Below are 19,360 nucleotides of genomic sequence, written 5' to 3'. Positions count from 1 at the left end.
TTAAAAGACTGAAAAGCGTGGTAAGGGGAAAACAAAATGAAGGGCAGATCATTAATAGAAAACTAGAAATAATTGGAAACTAACTAAAATAAAAATGAACAAAGGGCAAGACAAAAAAATTAATATAAAATAAGAGATACACTATGTTCAGAATCTTCTCAGCATCATTCTCATTTATGAGTACATTTTCCCTTGTCTAATTCACAACTCAGGCTTTTATTCAGTGAGTCAACTCCCCCCAAGGCTGCAGAATAAAGAAAATGGAGTAATAATAGGGGTAATATTGTGATAGCAAATGTTTAAAAGAAAAAATGAAGATCCAAAACACATAGATTCACCCATTCTTAGGAAAATTCAAGCACTAATATGAAGTTTCCTAGCAAAATTACTATCCATATACTGCCTGATACCAGCAAGCTAAATCTGAAATCCCAAATGAGTGTATTTATAATGCTGAACAAGAAGACAGTGTTCTGTTTTCTTCCTACATGTCAGCAAAAAGCCATCAATATGTTACTTCATAACTGCAAAACATTTTCTCTCACACTTATTTTGTTATATCCTGAAACACAGGAGGTCAGTACTGCACTATCGTAAGAGTTTTCCAATATCAGCTGCCATAGAATTGAAGAAAAAGTTTTCTTATTTTGAAACATATGGTCTGATATATTTCCCAGGAGGGAAGAAGGCAACAGTTAACCCTCTTCCTTGCTCTTTATTTCTATTTTGTGACTAAAAACAAATCTTTTTTTTTAAACAGTTGCTTTAATCTGGGGGATTTTTATTTTTTTTCCTTTCCTTCTGAAAGACTTCATCTTGACCCTCGCAGTTTTAAAGTGTCCCTGTACAATTATTGTGCTGAATCTGCATAATTCAGATTTTTAATCCACTATTCTTTTGAGGAAGGACTGAACGTGATCTACTTTCCTGCTTCAGTTTGTATTTTAAAATAAGACAAATGTTTACAGGAGATATTTTTTATGGAAAATTATGATTGTCATGCAATTACTTTGCCACAGCTTTTGCTTTTAGTTTCTCCTATTAATCCATGTAAAGCTTCACTTTTACATATGGGCTACAATAAATGCTCATCATATTTTAAAGGAAAAAAATCAACACCAGGGCATTTTTCCTCATGACACTCTCTGTGAACTCCAGCGAACTCCTCCTCCCACTCCTGACAGTATTTGTATGATGGTTTTTGTTGCATTCTCAATCTGTGCCCTTTGAACAGTGCTATCTTGAACTGCAATCCAAAAATCAATACATATCTATCAATATCAGGAATATAATTTTATTTCCTGTTTTTATTGATGCTTTCAAAAATTCAAAAATAAATCTTTTTAAAGCATCATTTGAGCAATATCCCTTCAAAGAAATAAAAAACAGCTACAAAAATTTAACATAAGCAGTAACTGAAAAATATACACCTACGACATAAGCCTTAGGAGAACTTGCATCCTATTTAAGTTTCAATATTAGACTATTTTACAAAGCAGAAAAAACCTAGATGTTTCACTGCTGTTTAAACACCAATATATTTCAACCTGAAATGTCCTTGTCTCTGAGGAATACCTGCTAAATACAGGAAGCCTTGGCTAAAGGAATTAACCGGCATCACAAACAGCACTTTCATTGCTAGATGCTTACTGGATATTATTCTTCTAGTGTACAAAAACAAAAACATTTTCCTCATTTTAGAGATCACAGAACTAGCGAAAGAGGTGAAACTAAACACCCGAGTTACCAGAGCAGATCTTGATTTATATCACTGCTTACTGAATCATATTTCTTTTGCAGTTTTAGGAATTTCACTAGTTTTTAAATCCCATTAAATCTAAACAATGATATCTTATGTATTTATAACACTTCAGCTGTGTTCAGAAAACTATTTTTTCAAACAAGCACCAAACCAACAGTCCATGTTTCATGAAGACTCACTGCAAAGCAGGCTGGAGACCATCTCATCAAATCTTCTGATGAAAGCCTGGGTTTTGATCAGGTTATTGGGTCCCTGTCAAGCCAAATCTTAAATTTTTCAGCAAGGGACATTTCACTACTTCTCTGGGCAATCCCTTTCAATGTTAGTTGTTTGCATGGTAAAGTTGTATTTTCTTATCTCCAGGACAGAATTTCTCCTGAAGCAGCAATTCCCACTGCCTCTTCTCCTACCACCACGCAACCTTGCAAAGAGAGAACCTCCATCTATCTTTGGACATGGGAAGACTGTGATTAAGTTTCCCCTTAGTCTTCCTGAGGCTGAGAAAGCCAGTTTTGTCAGTCATAGTTCAGACATCAAGTTCTCCGTCCCTTTTAACGTCTTCATGGCTCTACTGTGGCTGGTTGGGATGTAATTCATTTTCTTCATGGCAGCTTGTATTGTCCTGTGTTCTAGATATGCGACCAAAACAATGCTCATCACACATTAATGTCACTGTTGTGAGAGCTGTTGGTCAACAGCAGTTTCACAGCTTGAATATTTCTCAATCTGCATCCTCAGTGAATAGACTGAGGGTGTGAAACAGTTTGGGAAGGGACAGAAACAGGCAGTCATGCCAAAATACTCCTTTTAAGACATCACCTATCCCAAGCATGTAATATCTGATTTCATAAAGATAATTACAATGACTTTTATATTCTAGTTATCTTAATACTGTTTCTTACTTCTAATTGCCCAAATTCAGGGGTCAATTTATATCAAAACTATAGAATAAGGCCATCAAAAGGCAGTTCTTTATGGAACCCATGTGCACTTTTTTTTATTTTTTGAATTACAACTTAGGGCAGAACATGCTTTTCAAAAAGCTATTACACAACTTAGAAGACTAAGTCTCAAAAGGCAATTTAATAATTTGAATCCCTAGGATTGATTTCAATATTAAGGTGTTCCATTTGTGATGAAAATAAATTAGAGTTAGGCACTTGGGGTAACTAACTCTTGTTTTGGAAGCCAGAATGTAAAGGAGCCGGAATAAAAGAAAACCTTATCTTATGTTTCATTCTTCGTAACTTTAAAGGTTACCAAACACCATTTTTACTTCTGTAAAAGTTCTTTCACCACCAAAAAGGACAGCTGGTAGAATGCAACCAAAGAAACACAATCTTTATTAGTTTCCCCCTTTCAGCTTTCCTAAATTTATATCACATAAAATTAAAAGCTTGAGGCATTCGGCTCCTGCAGCTTACAGGCACTTCCCTATAACTAGAGAAGTAAAAGGCAGCCTAGGCTAAAAAGCAGCTCATCTTAACAGACTGTCATGATCTTGCCATTAGGTCATAAACAGCAGATTTGGCTGCTCTACATACAGTGTTACACCTTCTTATCCATAAGCTGGAGCTCTGGAAAGTTACAGGCATTCAAGCTTTCATCAGTTTCTGTTACTGTGACTGGAGAGATTCCAGCAAAAGAAATTCAGGTACCACCTCGGACCAGATGGAGAGAGGCCCTGGAAAGATGCAGAGCTATTACAAAGAATGACTGCAAAGCTCAGATTCCAAAGGAATCATTTTGGCTTTGTAGTAAATTTTACTAATTTCAGAAGTGGGAGCTTCCCAAAGACAGGTGACAACACAGGAAGAAGTGTTCCTGCTTCTGATTTGCTGTTGTCTTCAAAAGTAAAAGAACACAATGAAAAGATAGTTCCTGAAACTCGAGAACAGGAGTATAACAAATTTTGTTGCAAGGGTCTCAATTGTTTCCCACCAAATCTCAGACCAGGCACATTAACATGACAAAAAAATTACAGCTGAATGTGAGACTGACAATACTTGGAGCTCAGATGAGGGAGACTGAGATGGTAATCTAAAAATGTGCCAAAATAGCCCTCTGGACCATAATAATCAGGTTTGTAAGGGGCACCTAACTGTTTGGCAACAGCCAGGAGTTATTTTGCATATCGTCACCAGGGGTTTTAGGATTTAATTGGGATCTGGACAGTGAACATGACAAAAGCAAGGTGTGATTTAGTATAAAGGATGTGGGCAAGAAGGCAGCCTGCTTTCTAGGCGTTACCTAACCAAGTTTAAGAAAAAACTGCATTTCTGGGAAACATGGGGTTAATTCTGGCTCTATAAATGGGATTGGAAAAAGAGCCCTCTGAAAGAAAGATTAGGACTGGGATTGCAATGCAGCCACACAAGGGAATCATCAGCAAAACTACTTTCATGGAGAAACACAGAAGAAAAAAAACTGGGGCATTTTGAAAACACAGCAGTATGATTTTTTACTTGCACTGGATTTTCAGAAGGGCTGATTTTTCCAGCTTTTTGGCCCCTTGCAAGAGCTCAAAAGGATCAAAGCAAGATGTTGTGCTGACTCTGGCAGCCACGGTGACAATTGCAGCTGCTTTGAAAGAGGAGAAACTTAAGTTGTGTTAGTAAGGAGATCTCCAAAGGTCTCCGTGAACTCTATTAGAAAGCAGGGGAATGGTGTTCATGACACATCATGTGACTTTAGGCCTCTGTGTAGTAATCTATATACAGTTAACAAAGGGCAAACTTCAGCATAAGAATGATTCTGTTCTCAATTTACATGGTATTAACTTCCCCATCGTGTACAGGTGAGTTCTCAGCAATGTAATGTTAATGTGGCACTATCGGGTAGGGCTCAGCACATGTTACTCTGTTGTAAAAAGTGCTTGTTTTCATTTGCACTAATTCACAAAATTCAGTAATTGGCAATAGGTTGCTCCTAACATTAGTGCAAATTAGCAAGGTTCCACTTAATTTTCTCTAATTACTGGACTGAAAAGGATGATCATGTACATCGAGAGATAATTAGCTAAGTGGGTATTAACCGGGGGTTTTGTGTGTGAAAATCTCCAATCATTCAACTAGACACTGACTAAGGCATTTCCTTTCGAGATAGATGTTCCAAATGAACCCCATTAGCTCCCCAAAGCTGCATGGTAACAGCTGGAAATCAGCACAGGCAACACTCAAAGAAAAATGGGCTTGAACAGGAGCAGCTATTCCCTTCTGAATTGGACTGCCTCAGACTAATTGAGAACAACTTCACTGGGCTGACAGAGCCTGTAGTTCCAACATGATAAAAATGATGTTTACACTCCCCAGGGGTACTGAGTAGAAGTCTGCCTTCTTGCATAGGAAACATTAACAATTGCATCAGTTGTGAAAAACAGCTGCCTGAGCACCCCCTCCCAGACCAAAAAGACTCGACAGAGGCTGTTAGTTCAGGACCAGTAAGAACAGCCACAAAGTCAAATAGAAAACATGCACAAATGACCAGCACTGGACTAAGCAGCATACGAGCAGGCAATGCTATGGTAACAGAAATCAGATTTAATTGAAAGCGAGGTAAGAAAGAACTAGGGCAATAACCTCTGCCTTTCAATAGCATACATTCCTACTGTAATTGAAATATACACAAAGCAAACACCCTTAAGACATAATATGCTTCAGTAATTTATTTCCAAATCAGGGTCAGGACAGTACCTAATATTTGTTTCATTTCTGTTGCAAGAACATGTGCCTCAAAGAAAAGAAAAAAAAAACTGGTAAGGGAAGATAGGATATAAAGCAATTGTAAGTCACGTGTTTGCTTCTGCTCTTTCAAATGAAATATCAAGCAGGAAATACATTTCCCCAGTCCTTCCTTTCCTTTCCTAGGTGAAATATCTTTCTATTCCCTTAGACAGACAACATCTCATCATTGCTGTTGTAGCTCATTACCAAGGTAGTAACAACAGGCAGCTACTCCACCATTTCCACAGCAAACATGAATCAGCCTGGTGAACACAATGAACCTCGGCCATCAATTCAGTACAGAACCGGGTTTGCAGATGAATAATTTACTGCTGTCATCTCAAAGATTACAAAAAGGAAACGGTCTATTTATTTGTAAGGCAACATTATTGATAAATGTCCGGTTTAACCCTGGGATTATATTTGCTGAGTTTTTTCCCCTCATAGTGAGGAAATTCCAGTACAAAACTGCATTTATTTAGGTTTTCGTTACAATATTAGTGTTTATAATTTAATAGCTAACTGTCAAAAGAAAGCCTAATTTATTTGACCTCTTTGGCACTGCATTTTTGAGAGACTTGTAACAGCATAAGCATACAACTAAAAAAAATAATCTCTAGTAAACCAAATATCCAATAAATTGAGAAGTTCCTAGCTGATATTTTGACTTTAGCCACTTAACTATGATTCCAAGAGAAGGCTTTTCCAGTCAATTTATTGACAGACCCAATGTCTGCACTGTTCCATCCAGCCTCAGAGAGATCCATGACAATGAAGTGCTGTTGTTTAAGTCTCTTTGCAATATAAAATACTCAGCTGAATAAATTTGCTTAGCTGAGGACCCACATCAGCAGCTACACTACATCTAGCTCCCAAGCAGCTACAGATGACTACACCAGACAGAGCGAGCTCCTGGCTGTGACTTTATATTGTCAGCTTGTTTCAGCAAAATGATATTGTCCTGTGATTTCAGTAGAATTCCAAGCAATTCCCATCATCAGTGATGCACTCAAAGTTTTAGAGAAAAGAGAAATTAATGAAAAATTACAAGCATGTTATTTTAAAACTAAATATGAGCTTCTTTCAGCAAATATTAGAAACAAAGCTGACTATTACTGAAGCACACCATTCTAGCCAAAAATCTTCTCTGCGTTAATTGCAATTAAGGCAACATTTATAGATACTGAAAATAATTCAGTGGAGCAACATCTTTCAAGACTACACGATTTACAAAATCAAAAAACATTTTCTAGGAATGAGCTAAATGGTTTTATTTATTTTATATTGTATGGATTAAAAGTTAAGAAAACTAACTTTCAGTTTATAAGACTGATTATTTTTCAATGAGGATGTCCCCAAAGTACATAAACCCTTAACTAGTAAAACACAAATTTTCTTGCAAGTAGACAGAAATAATGAATCAGAAACACTTAAACACTCCAGGAATTTATGCTTGTGATAAAGCACTAAACAAGTAAAATGAAATAGAAATGCCTGTTGAGACCATTTTAAAACATCCTCTCCTCAACTCATTTGCAGCAGGCTGGGACTTCCCTCAGAAAAGTGTCCAAGTTGCATATCTCTGCTCATCCAATGCTGCAATGTAAAAAACCTATGAACCACCAGGAAGCTTCTTTTCATTATTTCTGAACAGAAGAAACCAGCACAGGTAAAACATTAAACAAAAGAGTTTCTGCTGAGCCCTGTCACGATGCTTCCCAGAACAGAAGGTTCTATATGTTGCTATGAAATAAGATGATCAGCACAATTTTCCACAGCTTGTTGGCTCAGAAGAGCAGATGTGCTCTTCGCTAGACTTCTGATATGTCCCATCTCTTTTCAGTCTTTTTTTCTAACAATTGACTCCAGTCTCCTGAAAAGCCAAATTTGGTCTAGTTACCATTCAGTACTCAAACACTGCCTTCTCTGTAACCAGGTATCAGATTCTACCCTACTTTACAAGTCTTTATCTGAGACAGCCATGACATTTTATACAGCACCAAACACCAAGCAGAAACAGGCATTTTTAGGGGTACTGTTCATACAACCTTTTAGACACTCTGATCCATCCAGATCATTTTACACCCCAGGTGGCAGAAGAATGCTACCCTAAGGCCTTGGCATCTACAAAAACAGAGATTTTAAAAGTTTTCACCCACTAAGATCTACTATCAAAACACATATTCATAACTATAACTTGTTTGGAGCACAGGGGTGACAGCCCCCTGGAGTCCTGCCCTCCACATCCCCATTCCACGTCTGTTCACACACTGAGCCCTGCCATCTCTGGTGCTGTGCACTGCTGACAGCCTTCCAGGGCAGCATTTTTCATTGGTATCACTCATTTCAAAATATTCCAGTTCCTGCATGATCAATTCACATCTTGTCACAAGAATTTTTCAGGTTAGATCACAAAGCAGAACTAACACAAGCGAAGGCCAAAAGCAAGAGCTGGGCTTTAGGCTGTAAAATAGGATAAGAGATTGGAAAAGGATAGAACTGAACTGAAGGAGTTAAATTAAAAAGGATGGAAAAGTAAGAGTAGCTTCTGTTGCAGAAGCTGATGGAGACAACAGCAGTATTTAAAGATCCAGTGTTCAATTTAATCCACCAGGAGTGACCACAGGCTCAGGCTGGTGGCAAAGGCCACCATGTTCAAAAGGGATAGTTCTGACAATGTAAGGATACACACACCAGTGATGCACCAGAAAGACACCACTCCGGTTAAATACAACACTATTTGATTTTTTTCTGATTCTCCTCTTATACAGATCAAAGCATTTTCCTTTGATCAGAACAAGCAACATAACCTATTTCTCATTTATCTCAACTGGTGCTGCACAGTGTGCCCACCCTGGCTCTGTGCCGGGTGTTTGCATTCCAGCCTTATCGCCCGTGCGCTGGAGCATCCCATCCTCAACACACATCCCTCTCACTGCCTTCTTCACAGGGCTGAGCAACCTGGACCTTTCTCCTGACCATGTTTACATATTTAAGTTTATATCAACAATTAATTTACAGATAAATCTATTAAGCTATTAAAAATGTATCCTACATTGGAAAAATATATGTGGGTAGTTTCATAAACATTTACATTTCCCAAAGCTTTAAATTAATTCAACTATACTTCCTGAAAAAAATTAAAACAATAAATTAATGCTTCATTTCACTCAGTGAAATTATTTTCATTTAAGTAGAATTCAACTATTTTTATTCAACTAAAATTTTTAATTCACAAGATATTAAAAAATAACATATTAAATGTAGATCTATTTATATAAAGTGTTTACATTTTAAACTAACCTGAACTGTAAGTACAAAATAAAATTTTGTCATTGCTAGCAGTAAGTTACAAATCTTTTTTGCTTTCTTGCCTTTTGGGTTTTTTTTGTAATTAAAACATTGTACGTATTTCGTCCCTCAAAAATTTAAGTCTAGTAAACTACGGGTAAAAAAAATAAACCTTTGCCCCAAGGAGTTTCTAACGCCAAATCCTTGCCCTCCCTACCCCCAAATGTTTCCACCAAATACCTTCAAAGCTCTAGCATTTGGTGCAATTAAAGCATTTAGTATTTTCTTCCACTCGCTTTATTTTGAGCTAGGTTAAACATTATACTAATCCTACTCTTTTTCCTTTCTCTTTTTTTCCTGACCCTTTCACTTGAAAGCCCATCAACATAATCTCCTGCAAGCATAGCACTACCTGACAAACTATCACCCCGAATAGACCTCAATCCATCCTGTGAGGCAGCAGTTACAAGAAATCATTGAACTCTGAATGGTCCCTGCACCATCTGAGAATAAATCAGGAGGACAATATATTTCTTGGATCTAAAACAGCCCCATCAATAAGTAACCTAAGCATCAGGAAAATGACCAACTAAAATGCTGATGAACGCTCATGGCCTTTTATTGGGGTCAAGGGGTAGGACTGCCCAGGATCCCTCCTGCCTTTCTTCTACATCCAAATACTCTGAAAGGCCTAATACTATGCAATTTTGGATTCGTGTGTTGTTTTGGCATTGTGCCATCAAGCAAGCCAAGGCAAATTTCTCCTTTCTCCTTCTCACAGTCGCACTAAGCATATTACAATTGCACCAAGGCCAGATAGCTCAGGCTACAGACAGGTGAGAAATTATCACGAACTGAGAAACAAAGTCAAAGAGAGAGACAGGTTGAGAGAACTATCCCCAAAGCTTCTAAGTGCAAAAAGTATCTTTTGCTTGAGCAGACGAAGCCCTTCTGCAGCTATTCAAAACCCAGAACCCAGAATATTACATTTTGTTGGGAAACATGGGGAATGACAGAGATTTTGTTTATTCAGTTTTTAATTTCTTCTGGTCTGAAAAGGCTGAAGCTCTTTTCATTGTTTTATTTACTTAAAGCTTCTGCTTTGTAAGACTTCCAATTAAGAGAATGTGAAACTCTCACCAGGCTTGGATTTCTCCTATTAAGCAGCTTTGCTGGTCATTTTGTTAAGACCACCTCCAGAACAAATGCTGACCGAAAACAGAATTAAAATGGATTTAAAGGATGCTACTCAGTAGCCAATGCACACAATGGGAACAGCTGTTTTACATGAAGTAAAAATATGCATCTGGATTGACTTCTTTGTTACACTAAAAAAAAAAAAAATAAGCTGAAGAGGTAAAGAACTCCAGCCACTCTCAACTGTTACATAGAAATCTTTACCAATTTAAGATACCTTAGCAGATAAAAATAACTGCTAAACAAAATGCATACCAATAAAAGCTCTGCAAATGCAGACTTAAATCACAGCTAGTTATATGGGAGGAGCACGTTGGTAAATCAGTATTTTCTTTTTTTCTCAATACAGATCTTAAGACTGGATACATTCTAATGAAAAAAAAAATAACTGCATCATAGAATAAATATTATCATGCTCATGGAAATTCTTTAATTCTACACTCCTATCATAATACAAATACATAACAAGTTTACTGGAAAAATATTCAGCTATGGGACAAACTAACCATGTATTGAGGCAATTTCCAGAGGTGTGCTAGCAAAGAGTTTGATGTCTCAATCTATCAGTAAACGTAAATACATGTTAAAACTTTCACTTTCCTACCTCTTTGAAAAGGAATTAAGGATATCCACAAAAAATGCGACATTGTGAGCAATGATCTCTCTCAAGAATCCCTTAATCTACAAAAATTGACACAGAATCATGGAATCATTGAGGTTGGTTAAGATCACCAAGATCGAGTCCAACCTTTGATCAAACACCACCACATCAACTAGACCGCAGCACAAAGTTCCACATCCAGTTTTTTCTTGAACACTTCCAGGGATGGTGATTCCACCACTTCCCTGGCAGCCTGTTCCAACCACCCTGTGGAGAAAGTGAAGAAATTCTTTATGACATGTTGAGCTTGTAGCATCAGTAGAAAAAAAAAAAAAAAAACCTGATGTGGTTCAAAAAAGCCTTGAAGTGGCTCAACCTTGTGGAAAAAAACTGAAACAAAAGACAAGGACCAAATTCAAAACATTTTCAGAGAACCAATAAAATTAGGCCAAATACAGTTGTTTATCATACTCTTTCAATGTTTAAGGCCATGAGACTAAGGACAAGACAGAAACGAAGGGGAAAACTAACATTCCCGCTGTAAATTCTCTGTTCAGAACATATGAAGTTTGTTAAGGTATTGCCACAGATGAACACAAAAATTGGACTCTTTACAAAAAGATGGATGACTAGCTTCATTCCTTGGTAAGAAACAAGTCAGTACTTCTGAAAAGATATGAGCTTAAAATAAGGAACTAAATTGAAATCATTAATTGCCACAATGTGACATTCCAAATGGATTTATCTAATGCTTTGATGTACAAAGAATTCAATTCCATAATCTCGCATTGGAAAAAAAAATATTGAGTTCTAACTCTGGATGAAAATATATTAACAAAAATGCTCATATGCCACTTTCAAATTATTTGATATGCCAGCCACTACAATTTGCTGGGGCGTGGGGGGAGATAACTCATCCCAGCTGTTACACAAATGGAAGTCTAAGAACTTTTTGGAGGAAGACATTAGCAACATTAAGAAAATAAAACAAGTTCTCCTAATACAGTGCATTGACTAAAACCATATTCCTGAAAATTTCATTTTTGATATCCCAGAGTGAGTAAGTAAAGGCAAGTTCCTCAGCTGTCTTTCCTTTTAATCATGACATTACCAATACTTCATGCTGGATCAGACCAGTCACCTCCTGAGTCAAGTTTCCTCTTGCTGATCACAAGTACTGCCAGTTTTTGTGAAAAAACAGCAGTGTCAGCAAAAGGAAGCAGGACTACCTGGACCCCCTTTGATTGAATGTGGCAGTCTGAAAGATGCAGATCTGAAGTCCAGAAAGGAAAGAGAGAGTCATTTTCTGGCTTTGGCCACACTTGGTACAAATGGTACAAATACTCTGTTAAACAGGGGAGGGCAAAGGGACAAACTCAGTACTGACAGCCTCAATACCCAACACTGCTGGGTGTGCTCCCCAGCCATTCCCAAGGCAAGACCTGGCACAGCTCAGCATCTGCTTCAGAGGAAGGAGCACTCCTGAAAGGCACCAAGGACATGCCTGTTCCAGTTTTGCTCCTCTTGGCCTGACCAGTCACTGCACACAACCCAGAGGACACTGACCCCACAAACTCCTGATTACCATCATATTTCACACATGCTCGGTTTCTTGTTTCCCAAATGCCACTCTGATGGGCTTCTTAAACACTGTGAAATGGATAAGAAATATATATCCATTATGGGGGAGAAGCCACACAGAGTGTGGACATAAGCCAGTACACTCTATTTGTCTTTGGGAGCAGGAACATCTTCCTGGCCCTCTTGCACTCCACAGTAGAGTTATGTCCTCAGCACCTGATTGCAATCTGTGGATGACTCACTTATTATGACAATTGTTCTGTTCTCAGTCTTTATTTTAAGTTCTCTAAAACTAAATGCATTTTTCCTTCATGTGGGTTGAAATGCTGTGCAGTAATCCAACAGAAACATAACTAAAAAACATCATGGCATCCAATTACCTGCAACACAGTTGCGAGCAACAGAGTGACCATTTAAAAACCTAGTTCCAAAAATAAAAACCAGAAAGAAGCTTGAGAGAATTTGAAGAGATCCTCATCTAGAACAAAAAGGACACTTCTTTTAAAGATTATAATATTTTGTAAAAATATTCAAATCATAGAAATTCTGATATTTCAAAATTTAAGTTATTAGTTTTATTAATTGCTCCTCTAAAAAGCTATACATATTTCAATACTAGTGCTGATGCACTAGAGAATGCCACAATTCAGTTCACAAATAACAGTTATGAATTCTGGGGCTCTCTTCTGTTCCATTTCTATTAATTTTGATTGTACACATAAAGGAAGTGGAAATTCTGATTTTATTGAGACTAAGATTTTTTGTTAAGGATGTCCTACTTGCCCATTGATTCGATGTCATAAGACAGTATAAAAATGGGTTTGTCCATAAGTACTCCATTAATAATAGATCATGATTGCTCTGCCCTCATCCTACCACAAAAATTACCTCTATTTCATGTAAATGGGTGATCCCTTCACTTTTTACAGTTAAACATTATGTGCATCTGCATCTGAAATACACATGAGAAAGAAAATGCACTGTTTTTTTCTTATTAACATATATTATAAAAATTAATCTAATTATATTAATATATATTGCAGCTTACTTCTGAGTCTTGGCACTGCAAGATTAAATTTTTCTCCCATGACTGCGTACTTCATAGACTTCTTAACTTTTTAGCCAGCAGGAAGTTTGCACTGCTTGCTTCCAAGACTCTGCAGATACTACTGTGCTTCCTTATTGTTCAGTTCTGCTCTGGTTTTCCCCTATCAAATTACACAAGGTTTTCACATCACTGTGTTTAATAACAACAGGGCAAGCACTAAGGCCACAAAAAGATAATTGCTATACTTTTACTTTTGTATCATCACATCAACAGTGAAAAGCTGAAAAGTTAGATAGGTTACCATTTTCCATAGATGCTCATGTGCAAGTCTATCTAAAGTTCCTTCTGAATATTGGGTAAGTATTCATCTTTGCTTTGTAATGTGCTCTCTTCATTGTTATCTTTGCAGATCTTTTCTCAGAGAAATGAGGAAATAGTGCAAAAAGAGGAGACTGAAGCAGTTGTTTTGCTCAGGCACTGAAACCTGTAATTCTGTCCTTAGCTATTAATACAGATACACATAACATAGGTTCAGCAAAAAGCAAAAGAATTTACCGCTTTTATCTACACAGCTTAACTTACTGATTATCAAGGTGTGATGTGACCCAAAAAGAAAACAGAGGGAAGAATAGTCAATATTGTAAGAAAAATTATTCTTTGTATAACCAACTAAAACAAAACAAAACAAACCCCAGTACTATCTAAAGTCCTTTATACAAGTAGTATTTCCTACACTGACCAGTACATTACCATTTAAAGTTAGTATAAAATTCTGTATAATAATACAGGCCAATTATATCAGATTTTTTTTTTTTTTAGTCTATGCAGTCAGTACCAGGAATCATATTTAAGACTTTAGTCTTAACAACTCAAAGCTAAGGCAAACAGTACTTCTATTTCAGAAAGTAGCCCATAACCATATCTTATGTCCCAGTAGAAGATTTGTATTTTCACATATGAAATCAAAGAATTTCAGGGTGTTACAAACATGTCAATAATACAAAAGTGTATTTTACAGAGAAATTCCCTCTCTGCTGCACAATCAGTTTATCTATTACTACTACACCCTGCTTGGTGTCTTTACCTCATGTTCTCCCAACCACAGGGTTACAACCCATTTATCTCCAGATGCTTGCTCAGCATCTAGGACAGCAAAGAATAGCAGACAGGAGAGGAGAGAAGAGGGAGCAGTACTGTCAAATTCTGAATCTTACAGCCTAAGTAAATGCTAGGGGAAAAAAACAAACAATAAAAACAAAAAAACAAAAACAGTGTAGACATATGGTGTCACAGCAACAGAAGCCAGTCCAGTGCACACAGGATGTAGACAGAATCCCTAACATACTTGGCAAGATAAAAATCAGAAGAGGTGACAACCATTTTCCCAGAAAACTGAAATTCATTCCGCCTCCTGCACTCCTCTGGAACTTGGTATTATTCACATCAAGAATGATTTCCATGCCTTTGATTCACACAGATAAAACAAGCCACTTAAATGGTCTTCAGAAGGCAAGAAGGAACAAACCAGGAGTTGAAAAAAAATCACATTTAGTAGGTGAGCATGATTTACAAATTACTGCTGTGAAGGGGTTCACAGGGGAACAGGGCAGAGCTTTCTGCAGGCTGTCCAGGTTTATTTTAATGCATCAACCTAATCAACATCTCCAGGACCTGTCACTCACAAATAATAGCAAAAAGATGCCTGAGAAGGCTGCACTCTCCTGGCTCTCTCACCCCTCTCCTCATACACATATGGTGGATTGGGTTCAGATCCTCAGATAACTGGAGAGAGGAATATATAAATAATCAGCTCCTGATGGCTATCTGGAAAAGTCCCATCTTTAAAATATGTTCCAGGGTCTTCTAACAAAATCACCCATAAAGATACACCAAAGACTCTCTGCTTGCCACATCATACCACCTCCTCCTTTCCTCAGCTGAAAGAACATATTTTTATCTCTGTCTCTAGCTCCAAAAACTATTTTCTCCAATGACTTCTCCAGTGAGCTCACTCAGGGTACCTCAGGAAATGCATCCAATGTCTGCTTTAGTAATCCATACAGCATTTCATTCTCCTATAGCATTCACTGTGGTAGTTCTGTTCCAAAGATTTCATAAAAGAGGTGCATATAAACTGAAAAGGCTTTTTTAACAAATCAAGTCAATAAAAATAATCTGCCTGGAAGATTGCTAACGTGTATTTTTGAAACAGAGGAGCAAAGAGAAAAATGCAAGATTAGAGAAATGGTCAAGAGGAACCTGAGGAAAGACAGGACAGAGACAAATCACTGAATATGAAGAGCTGAAGATGCAGGGGAACTCTGGAGGTCATCTAGTGCATCACCCTACTCAAAGCACAGTCAAGTACCACAAATTCCTTAGGACTGTGCCCAGTCCTCTTCTGAAAATCTCCTGGGATGGTCACTCCACAATCTCTCCAGGCACCTTCTGCCAGTGTTCAGTCACTCTAACACTGGAAAAGATTTTCCTCATGCATAAATGCAGTCTTCCATATTTCAGTTTACACCTGTCATCTCTTGTGCTTTTACACAGAACTGCTACACAGAGTCAGTCTCTTCTTCAGCCTGAACAAAGAGGAGCATGGCCATCCTAGATGCAAACACCTGATCATAAAGACTTTTTTATTCCCTTCTCTGAGGCTGACTCAATTCCAAATGCTCAGTAATACCATGATTATCCTGGTGAGAGTTGACAGGTAAAGATCCAAACACAAGCAATTCCGGAGAAAGTAAAAACTGTTAAAATATAATATTGTTAGAATAACAGTTTGATTCAATTGCATATGTCTCATAAGACACTGCAGTACTTCTTGAAAATCAACACTTTAGGAACTCTTTATCAAGAAAAACTGCAAGTATGTTTCTTCCTAAAGAAACAGATACACTTTCAGTTATCCAAGTTAGAAAGGGAAGTACAAGAAATTTCCTCCCACATGAAAAAAAGCACTTGGAGTTTCCAAGGACAGCAGTCTCAGGGTGTGCCACCACAGGCCAGGACAAGAAGAAAGTAGAACAAGACCCATGATTTTGTATCAAGTTCCCCATGAGTTACTGGAAAGTACATTTCCTCAGAAAGTGCTGGAGTAGAACACACCTTAAACATCAGCCCTCTGTTTGATCTGACACTTTGATATTCTTCCTGCCAAGAACTGCAGCAGAACATCTCTGTTTCTTTTTGCAAGTTCAGCTGCAGTGGCTGCTTTTGATGTACACAGCATTTCCACAGATGAGGACTAAAGGCCACGGAGTAATTTACACTGTTACAAAGTTAGAGAGATCAGTAGCTAAGGTACACCAAAGAAATTCCCAAGTAAACAAAGCTGAAATGAGTGTATTGGTAACTTCCATAGCTAAGTTTATCTAAGAGAGGCAAGTGAATGTGGAAAGTATCCATTGCATTATTATGGTGTAAGAGAATTCACTGATTCCCCAAAAAGACGGATTTTTCATCAGAGGCATAAAGAAAAATCTTGTTTGAGACACTGGAAATCCGTCTCTACTCTTTATTTAGAGGATGAAAGACCTAAAAACTCATTTTTCTCCTGTCAGGAGGCATACTGGATTGTGGAGTTCTCCAGAAAGGAAAACAAACACAGCCTCTCCTAAGATGCATTTGTATCTCCTTCCAGCTAGAGGGCTGGATGAAAGCCCATGGAAGCAAAATCCTAAAGGGGGGAAAAGCTCTGATATTATATAAAATAGAAGAACAGAGTTCTCTGGAAAGCTTTTAAATGCTGTCCTTTGACTTCTTAACAACATAATTTTTCAAGTGTTCCAAAGAGCTATCCATTTTCTATTGACTCCATCAGAAAACAGTATTTTGTTTTGTTAGTTTTGTTCTTGTCGTGTTATGTCAACATGACACCCTGGCACCTGATGCTGACCTTAATGGATTCTTGACAAAGAACCCAGCACTGCAACTTAAAACACTGTCAGTTGCTGCTTAAATGAAAATAAAAACAACAGATTTACAAAAAACAGTGTATTTTAGCTTACACAATATTTAATGGTGTTTCCTTTACCAATTCTTCATGCTTTGCTGAGCAGAATAAAGAGTAGTTCTAAAGCAACAGATTTTGAAAAAACACTTGGAGTCGTGCAGTTAAACACAGGGTTGTGCCTCTTGAGAACCAAAAGCATTAAAGATGCTTACTTAGAAACTAGGAAGCTATTACTTTAGAAAAGCATTTCTCCTTATTCAGTAGTCAATATAATTTTTATATTACCTAACACGGAATTTGCTCAATCCCAAATTGTCAAATGCACTGGCAGGAGGCTCAAGCAGCTCTGATGAATACTGGAAGGTAGTAATAACGTGATTCTATCCAGCCAAGTTTGGTTTCATATGAAAGGCTTTTCTTGAACCATGCACACACTTTTTTTTCTACAGCACAGAACTGAAATAGAATGAGACCTGAACAATGCCAAATGTATTTTTTTCAGTTGGAAGTCTTTCAACTTTCCCTGAAAAGACAGGGCAAGGGACTAGACGGCCAATAGGACTGATTGAGGATGGCAATTCCTCTGTCCTTATACTCTTCAAAGTATTACAGAAAGCATTCAGAATTTACAGTCCTATTTTAGGACAAGATTTAAATTGGATAAGGAAAAGTACCTGCAATCTTTATTTCAGCATTGAAATGATTCACAGGTTAGGCTCCTTAACACAGGCTAGATGTACATCAACAACCAGGAAGCAAATTATGATCAAAAACATTATGGCCTTTCTCCCAAGTAGGCAATTTTGTGTCCTTATAATTTAGATCTGCAAGTCTTTTGCTGACTAATACTATTGTAAAAAAGGCACATTGTAAAACTTAAAGGTTTCTCTCCATTTCCAAGATTTGAGTAGATCCCTATTAACATTTTATGACTGTGCATTGTGAACGGTTGCAGTAATTTTGTTCATAGTCAAACTCCAAGTTTCTTGCTGATACTGCTTATCCAGTATACTAGAATACTAAGTTCTTAGTTTAAAAATAAAAAATAATACCAAAAATAAGTTTCCTTATGCTTCCATAGTACCACAGAAGCATGTTTCAAACAGGTTAGGGAAAGCCACTTCTCCTATATCCTCTGTAAAGAGCAGTAACATTTTAGAATTCCACTGCATCCCAACTTTCTGTCAAACCCCTAAAAAACAGTGGGCTGAGAATTCATATTCTTTTTAAAAGACCCATAAAAAGTACTGATTTAAAGTTTCTCTTGTGACACAATGGTAACTCTGGTACACAGAACCACTGAATTACAAGAAAATGAACCAAACTCCAAACTGAAACCCACTCAAGTCAAGAGGAGAGAGTCCATGAACTGTCCTCTTTTTAGATAGCAGAATTTCAGCATGAAATAATTTCTCTAAGTTTTATAATAAATAACCATAATGGAAAAAGGTAAAGAATTTTTAAGACTGTACACCATGCTAAATATGTGCTACCCTTTCCATTCAGCACTCCTTCAATTTTCTCCATCAATCTATAGAGATCTTCCAAAAAAGAAAGGTTTTGCTGTCTACTATCTTATTTTTTGCTACAGTATTTTATGACAATGAAAATGATAGCTATGAATTTATAATGAGAGATCTCAACTAAAACACGACTAAAAAAACCCTAATTTTCATAAAATCAAATGCAATCAAATTTTATCAATTGTCTTACAGGACAACTTCCAGCATTACATAAATTAAAAAAATATAAACTGGACAGTGGGGAAGAGGAGGGTTTTTCAGATAAACATGAATTAATATCAGTCAGAACTTTATATTATGGTAGATAGCCAGCATGGTATTTGGGTCACCTAAGTCTTCTTTGCCATTTTCTTCTCTTGTTTCCCCTCTTTGTTTTACATTTTAATTTAAATGTATTTCTTATTAATCTAAATATGTTTTGATTGATAATGTGTTTATCACAATTAGCTTACAGACTGCCTCATATATTAGTTGACAGAGGCCATAAGATCCATAAACTGATTATTCAATCACTTAATTGTTGATAAATATTAAAGGCTTCTAAATATCTGCTAATGACAAATTCATTGTTTGTTAATCCCATGCTATTTTATTATTAAGTTTAATGCAAGCTAACAATGGTAGTTTGTCAAAGGAAAATGAACCCTTTGAGTTAAGCTGTATCACTTTGAACA

The 19,360-nt window shown here is 37.0% G+C and overlaps 1 protein-coding gene across 2 annotated transcripts in view; it reads right to left on the bottom strand.

Moving 5' to 3' along the window:
- NEBL (nebulette) overlaps positions 1-19,360 on the bottom strand; it is a 248,962-nt gene that overhangs the window by 156,555 nt on the left and 73,047 nt on the right. The gene's annotated exons all lie outside the window — the stretch shown is intronic.

The sequence above is a fragment of the Poecile atricapillus genome, chromosome 2 (assembly GCF_030490865.1).
Source record: "Poecile atricapillus isolate bPoeAtr1 chromosome 2, bPoeAtr1.hap1, whole genome shotgun sequence".
NCBI classification, from domain to species: domain Eukaryota; kingdom Metazoa; phylum Chordata; class Aves; order Passeriformes; family Paridae; genus Poecile; species Poecile atricapillus.
Note: the sequence above shows the minus strand (reverse complement) of the source record. Positions and strands in the feature narration are given on the sequence as shown.